The sequence below is a fragment of the Tenrec ecaudatus genome, chromosome 3 (genome assembly GCF_050624435.1).
Source record: "Tenrec ecaudatus isolate mTenEca1 chromosome 3, mTenEca1.hap1, whole genome shotgun sequence".
NCBI lineage: Eukaryota > Metazoa > Chordata > Mammalia > Afrosoricida > Tenrecidae > Tenrec > Tenrec ecaudatus.
The window spans coordinates 172,582,704-172,605,812 of NC_134532.1; the positions used below are offsets into that span (position 1 = coordinate 172,582,704).

Sequence of the window (23,109 nt, forward strand, 5' to 3'; positions counted from 1 at the left end):
GAGCAAAGAGGTCAGTGTTCTTTTCAAGAGCATTTTATTGGGGTCTCTTATAGGTCTTATAACAATCCATACATCAATTGTATCAAGCACATTTGTACATATGGTGCCATCATTATGTTCTAGACATTTACATTCTATTTGAGCCCTTGATGACCCTCCCTCCCCCCTCTCACCCTCATGACCCCTTGATAACTATATGGATAATAATTAATTATTTTCATATCTTACACCACTGCTGTCTCCCTTCCCCCACGGTTTCTTCCCCCTCCTCACCCCACCTTCTTCCTACCCTCCTGGTATTGCTGTTCCCAAGGGGTTTATCTGACCTGGATTCCATGTGTCCTGAGCTCTTATCTGTACCAGTGCACATGCTCTGGTCTAGCCCGCAGTGAAAGGCAGGACTGGGTAATGATAGTGGTGGGTAAGGAAGCCTCAAGGGACCAGAGGAATATTGTGTATTTCATTGGTGCTAGTCTTCACCCTGGCTGACTCATCCCTTCCTAGAGACCCTTCTGTGAGGGGAAGTCCCATTGTCTACAGATGGTTTGGGGTCTCTGCTTCAACACCACCACCCCCCATTTTCAACATGTTTGTTTGGGGTCTTCTGATGCCTGTTACCTGATCCTGTTGAAACATCATGATCACACAGGCTGGTATGCTTCTTTCATGTGGGCTTGTTGCTTCTCTGCTGGATGGCTGCTTGTTTAACTTCAAGTCTTTAAGACCCCAGACGCTATATCCTTAGATAGCTGGGCACTATCAGTTTTTATCATCTCATTTGCTTATGCACCCATTTTGTCTTCCGCAATTGTTCCAGGAGGGTGAGCATCACATCACGTCAGGTTGTTAGAACAAAGTGTTCTTGTGTTGAGGGAGGGCTTGAGCAGAAGCTCAAAGTCCGTCCACTTCCTCAATGTATTGTGATATAAATGTGTACCTATGCCAATACCTCTGTTTTTATAAGTTAATATATTTACATAAGTACACACCTATGTAGTACTTCTATCCATAGCTTTGCTTCCTAGATCTTTGTTCTGTTTCCTTTTACCTTCCTCCTTTCTGACCATCACACTACACTCACCTTTCTTCTTTTAGTAATTCCTCTCAGCTAGATTGCTGTTGCTTCAACACCCCCAGGATCTCTACATGCTCCTCGTAAATTTTAAATCCCTAGTTGTTCCCCTGTCTATGGTGTTGTTTGCTCGCCCCCTCTCTTCCCCCACCTCCTCGTCCCGCTAAATCCCTCCAGAACCTTCGGTCCCATTGATTTTTCAGACTATGGTAGTTAGATAAATGTGTGTCAACTTTGAAGTTGTATAAACTATAGCAGAATGGTATCCAATTAGTCATCCTGAGAGCTGCCAGAGTCCTGTCATGTTTCCTCCAATTTTGGATCCACATGACTCTGCACCTTCCAGGTTGTGATCTTCCTGCACTTTGCATCATTGCATGTAGCTGAGTATATCTGATGAGGGACTTATGGACTTGAGTTGGAGTGGGCTGGGATGTTCTGATATTTAATAACTTCTTGATAGAAAGCTCTTTCTTACACGTATATGAGTGTCACTGGATATTTTCTCTACTCAACCTGGCCTACCACAAAGACGAAGGTGTGCCTGACCAACTCAAGGTAGTTTCAGTGGTCTCATATCCATGTGGACGTTGAGCAAGGCGAATAGGGAAGTCCACAGAAGAATTTGAATGGTGGAGTTTGCATTTGAGTTCTGGTGTTGACCAAGAACATTGAAAGTGCCATGGTCTGCCAGAAGAACAGATAAATCTGTCTTGAAAGAAGTGCTGCGAGGTGTAAAATCAGGGAGAGCTGTGCCAAGGTTGTAGCCTTTCTCCATCCTTATTCAACCTGTATGCTGAGAAAATAGTCCCAGAAGCGGGACTATTTGAAGAGGAACATGGCTTCCGTACTAGAGAAAGGCTTAGGAACAACATGCAGATGGCATAACCATGCTGGCTGAAAGTGAGGACGACTTGAAGCCCTTGCTGAAGAAGACCAGAGACCGATGCCTTCCGTATGCACTGTGACCCGATGAAAAGAAAGCAAAACTCCTTACAGCTGTGCCAATAGACGACAGCATGCTCAACAGAGGAAAGACTGAAGTTTCAATGTTTCGTTTTGCTTGGCTCCACAATCAAGGTGCATGAAAGCAGCACTCAGGAAATCAAATGATATATTGCATTGGGCAGATCTGTTACACAAGACCTTTTATAGTTTGAGAAGAAGGATGTCACTTTAAGGCCTAAGATGTGCCTGACCCAAGCCATGGTATTTTCAGTCACCTCCCATGCATATGAAAATGGGATAATGAATAAAGAAGACCAGAAAGAACTGATGCGCTTGAATTATGCTGTTGGTGAAATGAATATCGAGAGTATCATGCACAACCAGAAAACAATCAAATTTGTCTTGGATCCTTAGATGTCTAAGAATGCTCCTTAGAAGTGAGGATGGGCTAGACTTTGCGTCACATACTTTGTGCATGTAATCAGGTGAGACAATTCCCTGGAAAAGCGTATCATGCTTGGTAAAATCAGTGAAAAAGAGGTAGGCCCTCAATGAACTAGCTCCACACAGTGCCTGAAATAATGGACCCAAACCTACAGCAGCTGTGGGGATGGCACAAGACCACAGTACTGAGTCTGTTGCAAGTCGTGTTGCTGTGAACCTGAACCAACCCGAGGGCACCCACCAAGAATCGGCAGTTGGTATTTCTAGAAGCACAGAGGACTCTCTAGTCGAAAGTCTGAAGGCCCTTGTATAGAGTGGTTTCAGAAACACTCATATTATTATTCTGCATCATCTTAGGAGATTCTCTTTCCCCTCAAAATAAAACCTGTTTTTTCTTGGGGGAAAAGAAAAGAAGTAAGTACAGCAGCCAGAATGCTCCCTAGGAGCAAGGGTGGAGGGACTTCATCTCCCGTACTTTAGACGTCCCTGGGGAAGTACATCACTCTTGGAAAAGTGGAGTTATCTAAAAAGAGGACACTCTCAGCGATATGGATTGACACACAGAGCAGGGCCAGGCAGTGTTTTGTTCTGTTGTATACGGGATCCTTATGGGGAGGAACTGACTCTACAGCACCTAACAAGAACAGTTTTGTGCAAGTCCTCTAAGTCTGATCTCTTTTTTACTTGCCTTCCTCCCCATCTACAACCTGCATTTTTTTTTCACTCCCACCTTTTGATATGCCTTTCTTGTATGTGTTTCTCTCCAGGGATACTGCTAGGTGCTGCCACTTTCTGGGTACCACTGGGTTCTTCTGGGGGTATCACTACCAATGCACTAAAATCCTTGGAAGCCCAAATTCTCTCAAAACACAGTGGCCAAGAGGGGAAGCTCACTTAACCATGTCCCCCTAAAGTTCTTAGGTGTACACCCAAATGCTAACTATGTAGTATCATGGGCATTTTCATTACAACAGCCCTGTCTGTTTTTCCAACTCTCCCAGGAAACTGGGAAAATCATAATGGCAGCCCCCACCAGCCTGTCCCTCTCTTCCCCACCACAGCATCAAGCTTCCTGTGTCAGAACCTCTCCCCCACCTTAGGGAGGGCATGCTTTCTCCAGAGAAGTTCTGTCGCCCTTTGGGGAATACGCTCTGGCACCCAGTTGGGAGGCTCCTGCTGCAGTTCTAACCACCTGCGAGATGCAGATAACACCACCTAGCTTGCTGACAGCGAGAAGGACTTGAAGCACTTGCTGATGAACATCAAGGCTTACAGCCCTCAGTGTGGATTATAACTCAATATAGAGAAACTCAAAATCCTCATAGCTGGACTACACAGAAAAGATTGGAAAGTTGCCAAGGACAACTTTTGTCTTGCTTGGATCCATAATCAATGCTCATGGAAGCAGCAGGCAAGAGATCAAAAGGCACACCGCATTAGGTAAGTCTGCAGCAAAGTTCCAGAACAAGGCTACCACTTTGAGGGCTGAGGTGCGTGGAACCCAAGCCATGCGATTTTCAACCGCCTCCTATGCAAGTGAAAAGCGGGCATTGAATAAGGAAGACTAAAGAGAAATCAATGCACTCGAGCTATCGTGCTGGCAAAGAATATTGGCAGTAGCAAGGACTGCCCCCAATCCCTAAACAGATCTGTCTTGGAGGAAGTACAACTAGAATGCTCTTTAGAGGAAAAGACGATGAGAGACTCACGAACTTTGGATTCCTTATCGGGAAAGATCAGCACCTGGAGGACGTCAGCTTGGTGAAGTGGAGAGTGGAGAGACCATGAAAAAGAGGAGGGCCTTCAGGAAGATGGATTGACAGAGTGGCTGCAACAAAGGGCTCAGGCAGAGGACAGGCGCGAGCCTGGCTCAGGATCAGGCAGTGCTTCCTTCGTTTTACACTGGGTCGTCTGTGGGTCGGAACCAACTCCCTGGCACCTAACCACCGCCACCATCCTGTGGTGCAGTGGTCAGAGCAATCGACTGTGAAAAGTCGGCTGTTTGAACCTACCAAGGGCGCGGGCTGGAGAAAGATGTGGCAGCCTGTTTCCCTAAATATTACCCTCTGGAGCATTTCTACTCGGTCCCACGAAACGGTCTCGGGGCCCTGAGTGTGTGCGTTAACTCAATCTAACCACTAGATTCACTAGCCCAGGACTCCATCATTTGCTCCAGACTCGGTGGTCATTTGGAGAGCATTAGGAATGTTTCCTAACACAGGTTGTGTGGGAAAACGACTCCAGTCCATCAGCCACTCAGCCCCAACGTGGTTCTGACCCATGGCGACCCTGGTGTTGCAGCGGGTAAGCGCTTGGTGCTCAGACGTCGTCTGTTCGAACCCACTAGCCACTTAGCGGGACAATGATGAGGCAGTCTCCTTCTGCGTTGGAAGCCCAGAGGGGCGGTTCTGTAGGGTCGTTCTGAGACCAGGACCCCCTACCACATTTAAAGGGAAAGGCGCTCAAAGAAGGCGAAGTAGGGAGGACTTTGCGGCTGTATTTCTCAAGCCCGTAAAAGGGAGAGCGGTCAGGGGTAAGGACCAGCTCTTTCCTGGCCCAATCAGGTGCACAGGAAGATGTCCTTTTACCAATAAAAATAAAGTTGGCTTTCCGGAGGCGGGAGGGCGAGCCTTGACTGCCAGGTCTCCAAAGCAACGATACAAGAGAGGACAGAGAGTGATGTGAGGGCGGACCAACCCAGAAGAGGGGGCGGGCTGGGGGGTGGGTCTACCTGTGAGCGGCGGCTGGCCGGGCCAGTCCGGAACAAGGATGGTGGTTCCTGTTGTAGGGTTTCTCGCCAATCAGGGAGGCGAGGGAGTGGGCGGGGCGGGGAGGGTGGGGAGAGCTCGCAGCACCACCGGGCGCCCGTCGGGCTCCGGGAGAGCGAGAAATCCGGAGAAAATCCTAGTCCGAGGGAGGTTTAATTCCAGATCGGTTCCGATCGGATTATTCCTTAAAGGGGACGCGCCATTGTCAAGCGAGCGGAGCCCGGGGCCCGAGGGCGGGGATCGGCGGCGGCAGAGGAGCGAGGAAGCCGCGCTAGGACCGGGCACGGGTAGGTGGTGCCTGGGGAAGGCGCTTCATTTCACTTTCTCTTCCAGCCCGGGGGCAGGCGCCGGGATGCTCGCGGGCCGGCGGCCGCGGCCACGGCCAGGTCGCCGGCCCGAGCGCCCCTGCCCTTCCCGGTGGGAGCCGAGCGGGAGGCGGGCCAGGAGGGCTGGCCGGCTGCACCGCCCGGGCCGAGCTTCGTAACGGACACCCACCCGCGGCGCTGCCCTCGCCTCCGCGGGCACCCGCGTGAGCGGCCGTGGGTCCGCAGGCAGCGCCGCGCGCCCCGATGGCTCCAGCGCCGGCTCTTCTCGAGCGCCCCGAACCCGAGCCCCTTGCGCGCCGCCCGCTCGCGGACTCGCGGGAGCCGCCCTGCCGGGGAGAAGGTGGCGGCCGCGGGCAGAGGGAGGCCGCGGGGGCCGAGCCCAGCAAAGTTGGTGCGGCGGCTGGCGGCCCCGGGCAGCGCGCGGAGGTCGCCGGCCGGGCCCGGCTTTGTCCCCCCTTTGCTTGCTCGGGTCTCTCCGCCCACTGCGCGCTGCCGTGGGGAGGGGTGCGGACGGGGGCGCTGTGCCCGCGCCGCCTCGGGCCGCCCGCGCACCCCTAGCCCCGGAGCCCGGGTCGGCGGGATCGGCGTCGCAGCTGTCGCCCGCGGGACGTACGGTTCCCCTGAGGCTGAGCCTTTGCTGCTCGCGAGCCGCCTGGGTGCCCAGCTCTTCCTTGCAACTTTTCAGTCGTTGGGTGCAAGTTGTTGCTTCCGGGCAGCAGGTTCTTCGGGTAGCACCTCGTTTCCTGTGTCCAGAGAGGCTCATCTCTAGAGCGAAACGGCCCTTGGTTGCTGTCCATTTCTTCCCACCCCTAAAATAGCATCTCCTGTTAGATTCACAATTACAGGGAAGCAGGAACCTCTTTCAGGCCAGGATCATTTGAAAAGAGCAAATGACCAGAAAGCTAGCCGGAGACGAATTGGCTCGACTTAACCTTTGAACTGTGAAGAGTAGTCCCTGAATTCACTGATGCAGGTTTTGGGGGAAGGTTTGGCAAGGGACAGGGTAAGATACAGGTTGCTTGGATGAATAGGAGAGAGAGAGAAGAGAGAGAGTAAAACGCTGTTATGCTTCGTAGCTATATCTTCCTTAAAGTTGATTTTTATTACTGAAGTCATAGGCAATATCATAACTTATAGCAACTTTTATTTACTTTTGATAAAACAAGTTTGAGGGTTTTTTTGTCTTTAAAAGAAAAATGGGATACTTACAACCATACCTGTCCAAACATGCTCCAGGAGGCATATTAGAAACTAGGGCACCTCTTGTTAGGAGACCTTGTTTGGAAAGGGAATGTTACCACACGCCTTTGTCTTTGACAGTCTCTTCCTGTGCGATACTTGGTACAGTATTTGTACATGCGAGTTACAACCCTCCAAACAAAGTAGCAATGGGTGTGAAATTATGTAGTCTTTTTTTTTTGCTACTGATTATCAAAAAATAGCATTCCATTCTGCCTTTTCTTCCACTCTGAATTATTTTGTAAAATTATGTCTCCTCTCCCAAAGAGTGAATTTTGCTGGAACAGCCTGGCTCAGAATATTTTTTTAAAAGGAATACCAACAACTTCGCAACTTGTTAATTGATTAATTTACGGCCTTGTAACTTTCAGAGGAACAACAAAGGAGAAACTCTACTTAGGATACTGGAAACCAACTACTTTAGAGACTAATGTTTAACATATTTTGTTCTCCCCCAGAGGATTTAGGAAATGCACACAAAACCATGGTCTTTGGTAGTAACTCGATCGTATCTTGCATTATTAGACCCAATTTTCCTTTTTTGTTTCCTTCCAATCCTCTGTGATAAAAGTTGTCAGTCCAGCCCCCAGGCATGCGCCTCCTGCCTGTCTCAGAATAGAAAGTAGAAAGCTAAAACAGGTTTCCAATGTTCAAAAAACCTTTGTTTACTTGCTCACCAGCTTGTTTGAACAATAGCAGAAAGCCGTTTCTGAACCTTTGAAAGAACACGGATAGGAGTATCCAAGAACTCGTGCCAGGAAGACTGGCCTCTGAAATATCTAGGCGCCGTTTCCTGAAACCCGCCACTTCCCTGTGTGCATTTCACATTGTTTTAGGCACATTGTCTGGGATATGCACAAGTGCCAAGGCATTTCTTGAGTCATGAGATTCTTGGGCGTGAAGGCTGCCCTCCATTTTCATCTAGATTCATCGTGTCACTTAGCACCTCTAGCGTCCCATAATGTGCTGCCATAGGTCTTATGACACAAGAAGGTAGGGCTCTGGAAAGCTGGGAGCAGGCGCTCTTTCCCTCTCCATGGACCTCTTTTACAAACTGTACAGCAAGGAACAACAGTTGGCTTGACGTCTTGGGGAACATATATTAATTTCTTTGTCCTGTGTACAAAGTTGTACTTTCCTTTTTTGTACGGTATCCCCTCCAGTCTTTTTTTTAATGGGGGTCACTTTTTGTCCCCCTTGATTGAAGGAGGATTAGGCGAAGAGAAAACAGGAATGGATGGCAGTCATAGCCCTTTCAGAGGTCTGTCCCTTAAGGGGGAAACGCAGTCCAGGACAAAGACAGTACATGTCTCGGCAGGTAACCAGTGGCCTAGGAGTCATTCAAAAGCTGGTAAGGGGATATTGGGGTAATAAAAGAAAGCTAGAGGAAGGAGGAGAAATGTCGATGGCTTTCTCATTTGTGGCCAGCAAGTCCATTCTGACTCAGAGGGACCCTGTAGCACAGGCTCGAACTGCCCCCGTGGGTTTCTGAGGTTGTAACTCTCTGTGGGAGTAGAAAAGCCTCATCTTTCATCCTCCGAGTGGCTGGTGGTTTCTAACTGCTGGCCTTGTGGTTAGCAGCCCAACACTTCATCCACTATGCCACCAGGGCTCCTTGTTGGCTTTAGCAGATCATAAATATGTGTTTTTTGGGGGTGGGCTGAGGATATGCTCTCTACTTGAACTATCTTTATCTCTGGTTTTCTTTAGGGCCGGGGAGGGGGACAGAGAATTTCAACTAGTGTTTCTCATGAAGAGGATCATCTTTGTAGCTCTTGTCTGCACGTCTTCTCAGTTCTGATGAGAAATGATTGTTTTTTCCCCAAGCTCCTGGAAAACGTACTAAAGCTCTGGTGTGACCCGTATTGTGCTTTGTCTCTATCCTTCATGAGACTGTGGATGTGGGTAAAAGTCATTAACAAAAGCCTGCGACCTTTCCTTTTTTGACTTGGGGCCTCCAGGAGTCAGAAGCAACTGGAGGGACAGCTAAGAACAACAAGAGCAGAACAAAGTATTTGAGCAGTTGTATTGGCTGACCAGTGGTCTCTGCATTCCGCAAGCTACAAAGGAGTCTAAATTGAGTTTTATTTGGAGACAGCACATATGTGTACTTAAAGGAGGGGCATGCCTTTTTGATTTTTTTTACTACATATTCATTGTATAAAAATATTGGGGGATGGGAGGGAGAGGGATAAATGGGGAACCCATCATAAAAATATTGGGGGATGGGAAGGAGACGGATAAAGGTTGGATATATAGCCCACTCCCCAGGTGGACAAATAACAGGAATGTGGGTAAAGGGAGACAAAGGACAGTGTAAGGCATGAAATAGCAGCAATAATATATAACTGATGAAGGTTTCACAAGGGTAGGGTAGGGGGAAAGAGGAGCTGATACCAAGGGCTCAAGTAGAAAGAAAATGTTTTGGAAATGTTGATGGTAACATATATACAAGTGTACTTAATACTTAATGATTGCCATAAGATTTGTATGAGCCCCCCACCCCCAATAAAGTGATTAATTAAAAGATATTAAAGGACAATATAACTTACAAACTAAAAATGCCTCACCACATTACCCTTACCACCCTGTCCCTGTCTTGGTGTTCATGCAACAAGCCTATTTTGTAAACTTTACGTAGTACTGCCCTGAGAAATTTTAATGAGTAAGTTTTGCTTACTAGGAATGAAGAAAGATACCTAGTTGTCGTAGACTTTTACTAATTTCACCAGGCTCGGAATTTCTGGTTCCTTTGGCCTTTTCTTCGGCTACAGGACTGCCTCTGTTCTCAGTGTAGCTCTCATAAACATTTTCAATACAGCCTTCGTAATCACAGCAAAAATTGATCAACACCAGTATGTCTGAACAGTTTACCTGATGTCACGCAAAAATATTTTTGGAGTATGAATGCTAAGTGTAGACACCAACTCTTGATTTTTCTCATCTCTAGGAAAATATTATGAATTGGTTTGAGACATCCAATGAGCTATTCCTCAGTCTAATTTAAGGAGGAATATAAAATCAGAAACCAAATGCCATCGAGGCCATTCTAACTCTCAGTGACCGTGTGGACAGACCAGAACTGCCTCTGTGGATTTCCAAGGCCATAAATCTTTACAGGAGTGAAAAGCCTCATCTTTCTTCCGCAGAGTGGCTGGTGGGTTTGAACTGTTGACCTTATGGTTAGCAGCCCAGTGTTGTGATTAAGTGACATGGAGTTGTTTCGACTCATAGAAATCCCATGCATAACAGAGGGAAGCACTGCATGGTCCTGCTCCATCTTCACAGCTGTCCTTGGGTTTGAGCCCATTGCTAAAGCCGCTGTATCAATTCAGTCCATCTTGTTGAGGGTCTCCCTCTTTTTTTCACTGCTCGTCTGCAGGAGCTCTTTCTCCAGGGACTGGTCTCTCCCAACAACCTGTCCAAAGCACAGGAGATGAAGTCTCACCATCCTTGCCTCTAACGAACATTCCGGTTGTACTTTTTCCAGGACAGATCTGTTTGTTCTTTTGGCAGTTTGCCATCAAGTTGATTCCGACTCATTGTGACCCTCCAGGACAGGGTAGAACCACCCTGCAGGTTTCTGAGACGGTAACTCTTTACAGGAATTGAACGCCTTATCTTTCTCCCTCTGAGCAGCTAGTGCTCTCAAACTGTTGACCTTGTGCTTAGCAGCCCATTGTGTTCCCTACTGTACTCACAGGGATCTTCACCAGCAGTATGCTCACTCACTGACTCTCTGCAATCCAGTCAGTGCTGACTCGCAGCAATCCCATAGGACAGGGGAGAACTGCCCCTGTGAATTTCCGAGACTGTTCAGATATTATTTGCTTATGTCAAGTCATGTATGGAAGTTTTACTATCACCTCATTTTGCTCATTTTAAAACGTGGATCGGTTGCCACTGGTAAGCAAATTTTTCTGTTCTCCAGGTACGTCTGTAATAGCTTGTCCAGAGCAGCGGAAAGGTTTTCCAAGGGCTTCCAAAGTAAAAGCTCACTGGCAAGGGGTTGGCTTAACCAGCAAAAAAGAAAAAACTCTCCATTCATTCAGCAAAATTTTTGTTGAGTCGTCTACCTGCTGTGTAGCCATTAAGGATCCTAAGTTTAAGTCTGTCTCTATAAAGTTGTAAGCATCTCTAAGTAGGAGTCTTAAATGGACAAATACAGAGTGGTACATGTGGATTAAAAGTAGCTTAAAAAAAAGTAGCTTAAACACTACATTCCTAGGTGAATTTATCAGTCACCCTTGCTTGTTTATTTACTGTGTCTTAGAAAAGAAACACTCCTGGGTTTTCACAGAATGTGTGGGAGAGCTCAAGGCACCTGTTAAATGATCCCTAAAAGCCTTAGATATTTGCATTTGTTTCTGGGGCTGGGGGAGAAGGGGGGATGGCAACGTGTTTCTTTTGTGGGGGCCAGAATGTTTGTGAGTCTTTTTTTTTTTAAGTACACTAACAAGGAGCAGCCATCCCAAAGACCATCGTTATAAGTCTCCTTACTGTATGCCGGCAGAATCACGCATGCTTAGCTGATAGAGTAGGAAGACTTTTTTTTAAAAACCCAAATGTTATAATAAATAGATTTCTTTACTAGTACTTTTTCATGTTATGAAAATCATAATTTTAAAAAGACACGTGGATTATAATGCGGTGGCACGTGTTTTGAACTTTTGTCTACCTCCCTGTTGGCCCCACTTAGGAGTCCTGGTGTCGTGCTCATGCCTTGGCTGTATCTGCAAGGTCCAAGGTTTGAAACCACCAGCCACACTGCTGGAGAAAGATGTGATTTTCTATTCCTGTAAAGAGTGACCGTCTTGGAAACTCACAGGGGCAGTTCTACTTGGTCCTGTAGGGCCACTACGATTCGGCATCAACTTGCTGGCAGTGCGTTTGGTCCAGTTTTGGCCCCTCTTTGTAACTGTGGGAAGAACGGGGTTGCTCAGAGTAGGACCTAGTCTACGGCTGCCAGGGATGGCGGTCAGAAGGTCAGGAAGAAGATCAAGCTGACTGTGGGACAGGTCCCATGTGGTTTGACCATGATGGAGCCCTTGGATTGGTCTAGCTTTTTGAAGAATTAATTAAACAAAAGAACTTTTAAAAAATATAATTCATGTGCATACACTTGACCTATATAAAGTATAAAATTCAATCATTCTTAGAACACTGAGTTACACAACCATCCCCACAGTCAGTTTGAGAACCTTTAAAAATCGCATGTCACCCACACCTTTCAGCCCTGTTGCTGTTCACCTGTTTGCTAGTATTGTTAAATTTTAAATATACTACATGCTAGCTAGTGGCGTTACGCTGCCATTGGTTTTTTCAATCGTCTCACATACAGGACAAAGTTGGGCATTGACTAAGGAAGAAAGAAGAAAATTCGATGCGCTTGAACTGTGGGGGTGAAGAATGTTGACAGTGCCACGGACTGCCGAAAAACCAAAGACATCTGTCTTAGAAGTACAGCCCGGATGTTCCTTAGAGTCAAGGATGGTGAGACATTGTCCCACATACTTTGGATATGACGTCAGCATGACTGGTCCCGGGAGAAGGACATCATGTTTGGTGAAGTGGAGGATAGTGAAAAAAAGGAGATGGACTGACAGTGGCTGCAACGATGGCTCAAACATTGCCACAGTTGTGAGGACGGCACAGACCGGGTGGTGTTTGGGTCTGTTGTACAGAGGGTCTATGATTCGAAACTCACTGGACGGCACCTAAAAGCAACAGTATTCTTGAAAGGGAGAACATAATTACTAAGATGTTGGTTGTGGTCGAGTCTGACTCGGTACATCGACGTATGCAGAGCAGAGCTTCTCCATAGAGTTGTCAAGGCTGTGCTCATTTGGAAGCAGGTTGCCAGTGCTATCTTTTGAGGTGTCCTTGAGTAGGTTTGAACTGCCCACTTCAGAGTTAGTAGTTAAGCACTTAGCAGTTTGTGCCACCCAGTGATCATCCCTCAGTGCTCCCTCAAATTTGACCCACTGACACGAGTCACTTCCAATTCACAGCAACCGATGTCGGGGTTCTGAGACTGTAAACCCTCTGTGAGAGCAGAGAGCCTCATCTTTTCCCCGTGAAGCAGCTGGTGGGTTTGAACATCCGATATTGTGCTTAGCAACCCAATACCTGACTCATGTCCCCACCAGGGCTCTTTTCCATAGGCAACCACTAATCTACTGTGTTTATTTTTCCCCCGATGCTAGATGTTTCATGGAAATTAAAATTTGCATTAATAGAAGGATATGCCTATTGGAATCTGTTCTCAATATGCATAAATCCAAGGAGAATTGTAGGAGGTCTTTCATAATGTGTACAGCTGATGGTGTAGCGGCTATCATTGGGCTGATAACCGGAAGGTCAACAGTTTGAAACCACTGGCTGCTCCTCGGGAGAAAGACAGGCTTTGTACTCATGTAAAGAGTTACAGTCTCAGAACTCTCAGGGGGATGCACTTCTGTCCTCGAGAGTCACGATGAGTCACAACCAACTGGAGAGCAGTAACAACTCCAGTTTATAAAGATTTGCTTTGAGACGAAGTTTATCGACATTTGTGCCCTAACACAGGAGAACTGGGGTGGGGGTGGGGATGGGGGTAGGGAGAAGTTTCTCCGCATGAAACCCACAGACACTTTGGAGATGCGAGGTCATGCTCACCCATCATTTGGTAACTCTCTCCAGGTAAATAGTCTATATCTCAAGTTCTTCGCCTGGTTCAAAGTTCTTGGTCAGGACCTGAATGACTAATAACATGAGGTGCACGCCCGTATTGGTTCATGATGGCATTCCTATACTACCCTGCATTTGCTTGTTTACCTTCATAGACTGACCACAGTGACTGTACTTAAACCCCTGCACACTGCTCATGACCCGCTAGTCACTCAGGACGTGCTTGGGGATTTCGGAAGGAGCCGGGTTGGCGCACTGGGAAAGCTTTCAGCTTTCTGAACCAAAGGCCACCAGTTCTAACCTATCCCCCTTTCTCAGTGTGAGTCTGTCCCCCGTGAAGCTTTATTGACTTGGACACTCTGTCGGGCAGCTCTGTTTCGTCCTGTCCGGCCATTCTGACTCCGAAGGAACCCCACAGCTGTGGATTATTATTGTTATTCAGCTTTATCACTGTGACCACAGATTTTTTAAAAAGTTATATGAAACATTTTATTTTGAAAAATTTCCAATATATAGCAGAGTTGTAAGAGTTTTATAATGAGCATTCATATGCCTACCCTTAATATTTTAATAAGTTTGCTTCATCAAATATCTATGTTTCTGGACCTCTATCAAGCTTTATTATGTTTATACATTTCAGATAGATGGCAAACCTCAGTGCTTATCTCTCAAAAACTTCAGTGTACATATCAATAACTAGCATTCCTTGTTTCTATGTTTTTATGCTTAAGATAAAAGGCTTTTATCTTTCAAGTTTTTCTTGACCTATACTAAGAATAAAGGAAATAACTCTTTAATAATAGAATTACTAATGCTTGGTAACCAAATAGAAAGTGGTGTGATCCTTGCCATTGTTGACTTGATAGAAAAGGACACTACACAATAGAAAAGTCCATTGTGACAAATGACTACAGAAACTAGTCAATGCATACGTATATTAATAAGTAATCAAAATCAGACTTTTCCGTGTACTCATATATATGTATTTTTTCCATTGGGATTCAATACATGTATTATATCATTCCATATGTTAATCCATATGTCAATCGTGTCAAGTGAATTGTACAATTGCTACCACAGTTTCATGCAAACATTCTTTATCTACATGTACTCCCTGACACCGTCTCCCTTTTGCCCCACCCCACCACTGTGTCCCCCACCACTGGACCACAGATATTTTTGCAGACAGTTAGGAGCTGAATTACTGAAAGATTGGTGCCTCAAACCCACCCAGGGGGACTTTGGATAAAACATATGGTGGTCTGATTTTGAGATATCATGAGTCGGAATTGATTTGATGGCACCTAATAAGGAAAACCCCAAAGATAAACCACACTCACTGCTATTGACTCATAGCGATCTGAAAGGACCAGGTAGAACTGCCCCTGTGAGTTTCCAAGACTATAACTCTTTGCTAGGAGTAGAAAGCCCCATCTTTCAACCCCCAGAACAGCTGGTGGTTTCGAACTTCTGACCTTGCAGTTAGGGCTCCTAATTATTTTCCCTCTTGTAATAATACTGGCAAACATTTCCTGACTGCTTGCTTTGGGCGAAGTCCTGTGGTCGGTATGTAGATGCCAGCTGTGATGTTGCCACCCAGTGCCGTCCATTGCCGGCTATGATGTTGCCACCCAGCGCGGTCCAGTCAATTCCAACTCCAGGGACCCCCTGTGACTTCCGAAGCTGTAGGGTATTGACAGGAACAGATGTCTTCATCTTTCTACCCAAGGAGCTGCTGGTGGGACTGAATCCATTCTTCCCACACCACTCTTTTTTTTAAAAAAATTTAATTATTTTATTGAGGGCTTGTACAACTCTTATCAGAATCCATCCATCCATCCATCCATCCATCCATCCATCCATCCATCCATCCATCCATCCATCCATCTATCCATCGATTGTGTCCAGCAGATTTGTACATTTGTTGCCAGCATCAGCCTCAAAACAACCACTCTTCCTTCTCTGCTGGATTTGATACTTTGTTACAATGGCCTCAGCACTCCCAGAGGATAGTCACAGTTTAGGAAGTGTACTAGGGAGATTATAGGTTACTACAAGTCAGGATCAGTAAACTATCAGGATCCAGTCAGCCAAGTTGCTCTCTGGTCCTCAGTCTCTCAGCTGCACAGTCTCTGGGTCTTTGCCTGCATCGGCCGGAAGCCAGCTCTCCTGCCACTCTGTCTCAGGCTAGATGAAGAGAAGGTAGCCCTTAGCCCTGCCCCTCTGAGTCTCCCTGTCCCAGGCTCTGGTACCTCCGCCGCTTCAGACAGGTCTTGGATGTGCGCTTCCAAGGCCCTTGGGGTTTTCTGTGTCCTGCTGCTTGTAAGGTTCACCCTTATGGTCAGGAGGGTGGGCTGAAAATTGACCAGTCCCTTCTATGAGGGTGACACGCTCTCTGTTTGTGTAGCCCCCCACCTCATCAACTGGTCGGGGTGACCAGAGACTTAGGTAGAAGGGCCAGCTTAGGAAATTTCTGTCTACCGCACTAGGGACCCCATGTATAAGAGGAGTCCTCACAAGCCTTCCTGGGCTTGAGCCCATTGCTGCGGCCACTGTGCCAGTACGCCTTCTTTGCTGTGAAAGGACTGCGGTTCAGTTTTGGGTAATTTCCCGTTGTTCTCTTTACTGCCTGTCGCTTGAAGGGGTTATTTGCTTACACGTCCATCTTCGATCAAACGATGACCCTGGGATGCCGTGCTTTCCTGGAGGTGTCCACAGAAGGCTTTCTTACGACACCCCGACTAGGGCACACCAGCAGTACTGGGTCGTCTCTGAGCTTGTGGCTTTGGACTGCCCCTGCACGCTCAGTGGCCCTAACCCACCAGCTCCACCTGGGGGGACAGGTGAGGTTATCTGGGCCTGTGACGATGTCAAGCCCCAGAGCCCTAGATAGGCTCCCCAGGAGCCAAAATGGACTGACCAGCGGTGGCCACTTTTGGTCAAATACGTTTACAAAATTATACTTCAGGTAAAGTCATCGCCTTTTAGAAAGGCATCTAAGAATTGGTGAAATAGAAACATTGGTTTGTTCAACATCGTTAAAGGTAGCCTTTTTAGAAACAGACAAACAAACAAAACCCATGGTGGTGACCCTAGAACATTAAATTTGCCATTTCAGCTGTTTCTGAGGGTACAATTCAGTGGCATTAATTATGCTGACAAGGTTGTGCAGCCATTGCTGCTGTGTTTCCAAATGTTTCCATCACCCTAAAGAGAAAGTCTGTACCTATGATACAACGAGCTCAACACCCCAACCTCCCTCGAGAATTGCCCCTCACTTCAGCTCCTGGCACCCTCTGATGGGTTTCTACAAACTTGCCTGTTTTAGATACTCCCTGTGAGTGAAACCCTTTAGTGACTGTTCTTTGGTGTCTGGTGTATTTCACCTCCTCGATTTCCAGGCTCGGGTATTAGAACTACATTCCTTTTATGACCTCCTACGATTTCATCATGCAGATATCCCGAGGGAGCCCTGCTGGCATGGTGGGTTGCTAACCCCAAGGTCAACAGTTCGAGACCACCAGCTGCTCCCTTGGAGAAGGACAAGGCTTTCTATTCCTCAGAAACCCACAGGGGCAGTTCTAACTGTGCTGTAGGGTCACTGAGGCGGAATCCCTTTGATGGCAGTGGGTTTGTTTTATTTGGTATATACACCACCTTTGTTCATCTGTTATCTCTTAGATGGACACTTGGTTGGTTTCCATGGGCAGCCTCAGGTCTTAGATATATTCTGTTGCCTGAATGGATTTTAGTGTACTATTTTAGCTCAAGAACAAGTTGTGAGGATGGGGCAGGACTGTACAAAAGGTCACATGTGAGTTGGGATTGACGTGACAGTGCCTGACAACATTTCGGCTCATTCTTGGAATTCTTAGTCCTTGGCAGTGCTTTTTGTTTTGGGTTTAAACATTGGTGGCTAATCACAAGGTCAGTGGTTCAAACCCAACAAGCTGCTCCGTGGGAGAAAGATGAGGCTGTCTGCTCCCGGTAAAGATTTTCAGTGTCAGGGACCCAGTGGAGCAGTTGTATTCTGTCCTGTAGGCTGCCTATGACTTGGAAAGGACTCAATGCCTGCAGGATTTTGTTTGTGATAGAGCAGAGGTGATTTAATTTAACTCAGGTCTAAAGAAAGCGGGAAAGGCATGGTGTACAGGTTGTGGTTTTGTTCTCCATCTTAAAGCATTAGGCGTCTGTAACACTTGTAACTATATATGTATAAATTGGGTACATTTGCAGAAGGAAATTTAGTCTGACGGCCTTTCTCAGCAATATACTGACCATACTGTGTCTTACTCTGTTTTGGTATGGAAACCATTCCTTTGTAAATGGCTTGGTTTGGTCGGGGGTGGAGGGGGGTGGGAAGGGGGTGTTGATTTGCTTATTGTTTTACTATCAGCTCGTGGTTTGCTCTCCTTACACCTGCTGTAGCAGTTACCTTTTCTCCCGAATATGTTCTCAGTGTACTATGGAAACAGAACTGATAACCACACCTGTTAGATAGCAGGTTAAAAAAAAGAAACATCAGAAGGTTTTTGATGAGGATACAAGGACTTCCTGTGCAGGGAGCTTTAGAGCTCAGACCATGTTCTTTAAAAAAAATTTTTTTTTAATAAGTAACTTTTTTTTGTGGTTTAGGTGAAAGTTTATAAAGCAAATTAGCTGCCCACTCGGCCATGAGATACACAGATTTCCCTGTGAACTTGGTCACAATCCTTACAGCGTTAGCTTTCTTTCCATTCCTACCTAGGATCCCCTGTTTCCGTTTGCCCCTTTCAGCCTTCTTCACTGTGCCCCTGTGGTCTCACATGGTTGCTTACACTGAGATGGCTTCTTCCTCACCGGGGTCACTGCTCACGGTATTGGCCTGCCTTGTCTGGGGCTGAAAGCCCAGCTCCTCGGGCGCCTTCAGCTCTCTTAACAATGCTACCAGTCTCTACCAGACCCAGAAGTCTGCTCTTTTCCATGCATTAGAATTTTTTTGTATCCCCACTACGCCCCCCTCCTCTTCCCCACCACTTCACATTATCTGATATCTTGATATCGATCAAAGAGATTGGTGACGGTAGCTGGGCACTGTCTAGTTCTTCTGGTACCTGGGTAGCGGAGACTGGCTCATATGGTGTATGAGCTCTTTGAATTGTTTCCCTGACTCATTGGTTTTCTTCACTCTTTTCTGCTCCAGATGGAAAAAGACCAATATCAGTCGCTCCTCATCAAAGTACGATGTAGAACATTGTCTTCTCAATTGTCTTATGCCAAGTGACCCAGATTCCTAGATGACCCCCTGGCACTTAAGCTCCTTGCCCTCAAATCCAACATCTCAGGGTGAGAAGTTTTCAGAACTGCAGCCCCCATACGCTCTGGTATACACCTGGGTGTCTTGGCAACATGTGTAGGAATCGCTGCTGCCAGGGTTGTGCTTCCATCACCCTCCCACCCTATTAACTTCCTTCACTGGCTTGTATATGTACGTACATTGTTATCACTGGTGGTGCAGGATTGTTTATGTCGTATTTACTGTTCTTGCCTTGTAACTTTATGTACCTTTTAGTAGCTGAATTATACTCAATGAATAAGGCTCTTCTAGCCATAGTCCCTTATGTGGTGTAATTTTAGATATCATATATCTGTGGCTATAGTTCCCCCCCACCCTTTTTTTTTTAAAGGGCATTATCTGCTAACATAGGAATAGGATGAGATTAAGTGCTGACTTTGGTAGAGGGTGTGAATTGGATCACACTTTTTGGTTGGTGGTTATCTTGGTTAATGTTACTTATAATGGATGTAAGGAATTCTATGCTACTGGTGAGATAGGAAAGAAAACTGCTTCTGGAGTGGCTTGGGGAAAAGCCTGGCTGATGAAGATTAGTAGGAGGCCATGTGGGCTGCTAACTGTAAGGTCAGCCGTTCAAAACCACCAGCTGTTCCTCGGGAGAAAGATGGGGCTACTTTCTACTCCCATACAGTACAGCCTTGAAAACTCACAGGGGTAGGTATATCTTGCCCTATTGGGTCCTTATGAATTAGCATCAACTCTATGGCAGTGAGTTGGTTTTTTGATGTCTACTAGAAAAATCTTGCTGGAGGCCCCTGATCTTATAAGCATAAATAAGATACAGTCCAAGGGTGGAGTATAATGATTATATTGGGTAAAATTTTATTTACCTTGTAACTCCCATCAAATGACCTTTCCCTGCATGGGTGTGGTAAGGAGGTTGGGGAAGACTCGGATAGGGTTTGCCTGTGCATAATTATAAATAGGATTCTGCAGTGCCATCCTGCTGCATATGAACTGAGCCCACTGAGGAGCAGGGGATGGGATAGCATTACCAGCAAAAGCCAGGCATGAAGCATGTTCTCTGGACTCAAGAATCCTGTGCAGTGAATGTTCTGGATCCAGATGACAGCTCCAACATTAAAGGGGCAGCAGCAGAAGCAGGAGCTAGAGTGTGGAACAGAGTGATCGTGTTTTCCAACCTACGGCGCAAGTAAAGATGAGTGCTTTCATGCAGAAGGTTGGCTTGTGGAATAGGGTGCCTTTGGGCACTGAATTTGGGATTGGATGTGCTGACCCACCAAACTGGAGCTGAATGCCTTTAGGTTGAGGCTTATAGAGTAGAGCAATGTGCCCTTTGGGCATTTAATAGCCCAAGACGGAACTTTGTATGTTCTCTCTCTTTTCCCTACAAGACAGGAACTTTGTAATAACGTCCTGATAACAGCTCAACCCTGAGCATTTCTCACTGGTGTTACAACTTGTTAACATTCTTAACAAGCGCTTTAATCATGGATTTTGTCAGTGAGTTGGGCATAATCATTGCAGTGGATAGTAGAACATTGTCAGCATAATGTCTCCCTTTACCTTTTTGTTCGTGTGGTGCTGACATATCCACCATATTGTGTATTGTCTTTTCCATCACCACACTTAGTGGTCTTCCTTCCCACCCACCCCATCCTTGGTAACCATCAAAGAATGCTTCTTTCTGGGTATAGATCTTTTCTAGACTTATTACGGTAATGACCTCATACAGTATTTGCCCTTTTGTAATTGGCTTCTTTCACTCATCAAGATGTGTCCTCCAGGCTCATTCATGCTGTGAGATGTTGTGTGGATTCATCATGATTCCTTATCCTTACACGGAATTTCATTGTGTGTGTGTACCACCAGTACCTTGCCCATTCACCCATGGATGGGCATTTTAGGCTGTTTCCTTCTTTTCCGTATTGTGAGTAGGCTTTTTTGTTTTTTCTCCATTCGTTTTATTATTGCTCCTTAGTCAAATTAACTGTCAAAGGCTTTGTCCTCTAGTTCCCTGATTCTTCTGTCCATTTCCACTTTACTGCTATGTCCTGAGATTATCTATTTTTTACATTTTAATGTCCATCTTCTGGATTTCTATTTCCTGCTTTTGTATGGTTTAGAATCGTCTACTTATTTTTACTACTTTGTTGTTGAATTGTTTTCCTAAATTCTTCTAGAGGTTTGTCTGTGTTTTCCTTGATTTCTGTGAGGATCCTAGATGTAAGTCTTTTGATTCTTTATTGGATGGTTCTCGCCCTTACGTTGGTCACATCTTTGAGCTAGTCTGTCCTTGTTTTGGGAATTTGATATTGTCTGTTGCCTCTAAGGCATTTATTTAGGTGTTATTTATTGATTACCGAATTGTTTCCTTTGTCCTGGTTTTTGTTAGTTTGTTCCATTTTGATGTATCTGAGTTAGACAGGCTATACTGTTTGGGGGGATGGGGTGTGTGGCAGCACCCAAGCTCTCACCATCTATCAGGTGGGCAGGGCAGCAGTGGTAGTTTGAGTACGGCCCTTTACAATGTTTGTGCCAGGCAGCTGAGGGCAGGTTGGATTTTTTAGTCAGACTAGTTAATAATATCCTTATTGTGTGATGTTTTCCTGTAGTACAACTCATGAGTCATACGGTTTTAGATCTGGATGGCCTTAAGAATTATATAGTACAATTCCTACATTTTGTAGACGAGACTGTGATTATGACTTGAACTATGACTAGAATTGAGTTCATTTGTGTTTTCAACCATTGTTTTCCGGCTCCAGGCTTCCCAACTACATATTTTAAGGCCTGCGTTGTGAGTTTGGTATGTTCTGTAACAGGAAGGCGAAACCTTGATCTCATCTTCAATTAGTATGTAAGAAAACAAGTACAGAAACAAAATACCGATCAACGTTGCCATTATATATGTGTTTATCTGCTGTAATCTTAGCAGCTTGTCAATCTGGTGGCTTGAATGATGCAACGAAGCTGTGCTACTGGTTTTTCCAATAATAGCAGGACTATCCATCGTGGACACATCTCAGTGGGGCTTCCACATTAAGACAGACTCGGAAGAAAGACCTGGTGAGTGATCTGTTTTGAAATGGAGCCAGTGAAAATTCTGTGGCTCGCAGCGGTGTATTGCTCGGTAGAGTGTTGGGGCTGAGCCCTCTAGGTTGGAAGGCACGCAAGTTACACAGTGGGCTGGAGCCTACCAACAATCGTGGAGGTGACGCAAGATCAGGCAGCGTGTGCACACGGTAACCGTAAGTCAGAGGTGACCTGACAGCAGCTAGTAGCTATGTAGTAATAATTTGCTGTATGTTATATATTAGGTGCAAAATAATGCTGTAACAAACATTTAAATATGACATAAAACCTTTTAGAGCAATTTAAAAGTGTATTAGCCCTGTGATTTTGATTCCACTTGAGATACTAATAATTTATGAAGAGAGGTGATTGAATGTGCCACATCTGACTAGATCCTCATTTAACGAAAAGTTTTTATTTCAAAATAATTAGAGACTTGCGGAAAATTGCAACAACAAAAAAATGTCTTTCTTGAGCTTCCTCTAGTGGTGATACCTGTAGAATAATATTGAAGCCAGGAAGCGGACCTTGATAACAATGCAGTTAGCTGCTTTCAGGAGACTTCACCGGTTTTTCATGCACTGTGTACCGTTCCTACACATAGAAGATTGCCCCGAGTGGGAAACGACTAGACAGCAGTGAGCTGTGTGCAGTTCTCCACAATTTGGTAACATTTTGTGTATAACTGTGTCACCACCAACATAATAGTAACACGGAGCTGTCCTAGCACCACAAGCAGCTCCCTGCTGTAGATCCAAGCCTGCCCGCCTCCCTGACTCTCCCCATCCCTGTCCATTGGCGGCCGCTCCTTTCTTCTCTTTCTCCCTTCTGCTGCTAATTTGAGACTGTTGAGTACACAGAATCATGCAGTCAAGTAGTTTGTGTGATTGAACTTGTTCACTCTGCCCAGGGCCCTGGAGAGCCGTCCACGTGTTTTCGCACCACGAGGATCGTTTCTCTTTGTGGCCCAGAAGTAAGTCTTCATTGCCTGGATGGAGATACCACAGTTTAACTGACTGTTCGCCTGCTGCAGAGCGTGGAGTTGGTTCCATTGTTGAATATTAATAAATAAAACCTTTATTGTATAAAAATTAATAAAACATTTTCATGTGTGGGTTTTTAGATGAATGTACGTGACCTCCCCCACCCCCGGGAAAAATGTCCAAGAAGGTAATGGCTGGATTGCAATGGAAGTGTTAGCTTAGTTTTTAAGAAGCTGCTAAACTGTTTCCCGGAGTGCCCGTGCTTACCTCCCAGCAATGTCTGACCAAC

General features: G+C 45.9%; 1 protein-coding gene across 1 annotated transcript in view; it reads left to right on the plus strand.

Annotated features, from left to right (window-relative positions):
• Positions 1-5,298: 5,298 nt before the first annotated feature.
• Positions 5,299-23,109, plus strand: part of FRYL (FRY like transcription coactivator) — a 254,927-nt gene continuing 237,116 nt past the window's right edge. Inside the window, exon 1 of the mRNA XM_075544365.1 lies at positions 5,299-5,519. The gene's annotated coding sequence lies outside the window, so the exon portion shown is untranslated. The remainder of the gene's footprint in view (positions 5,520-23,109) is intronic.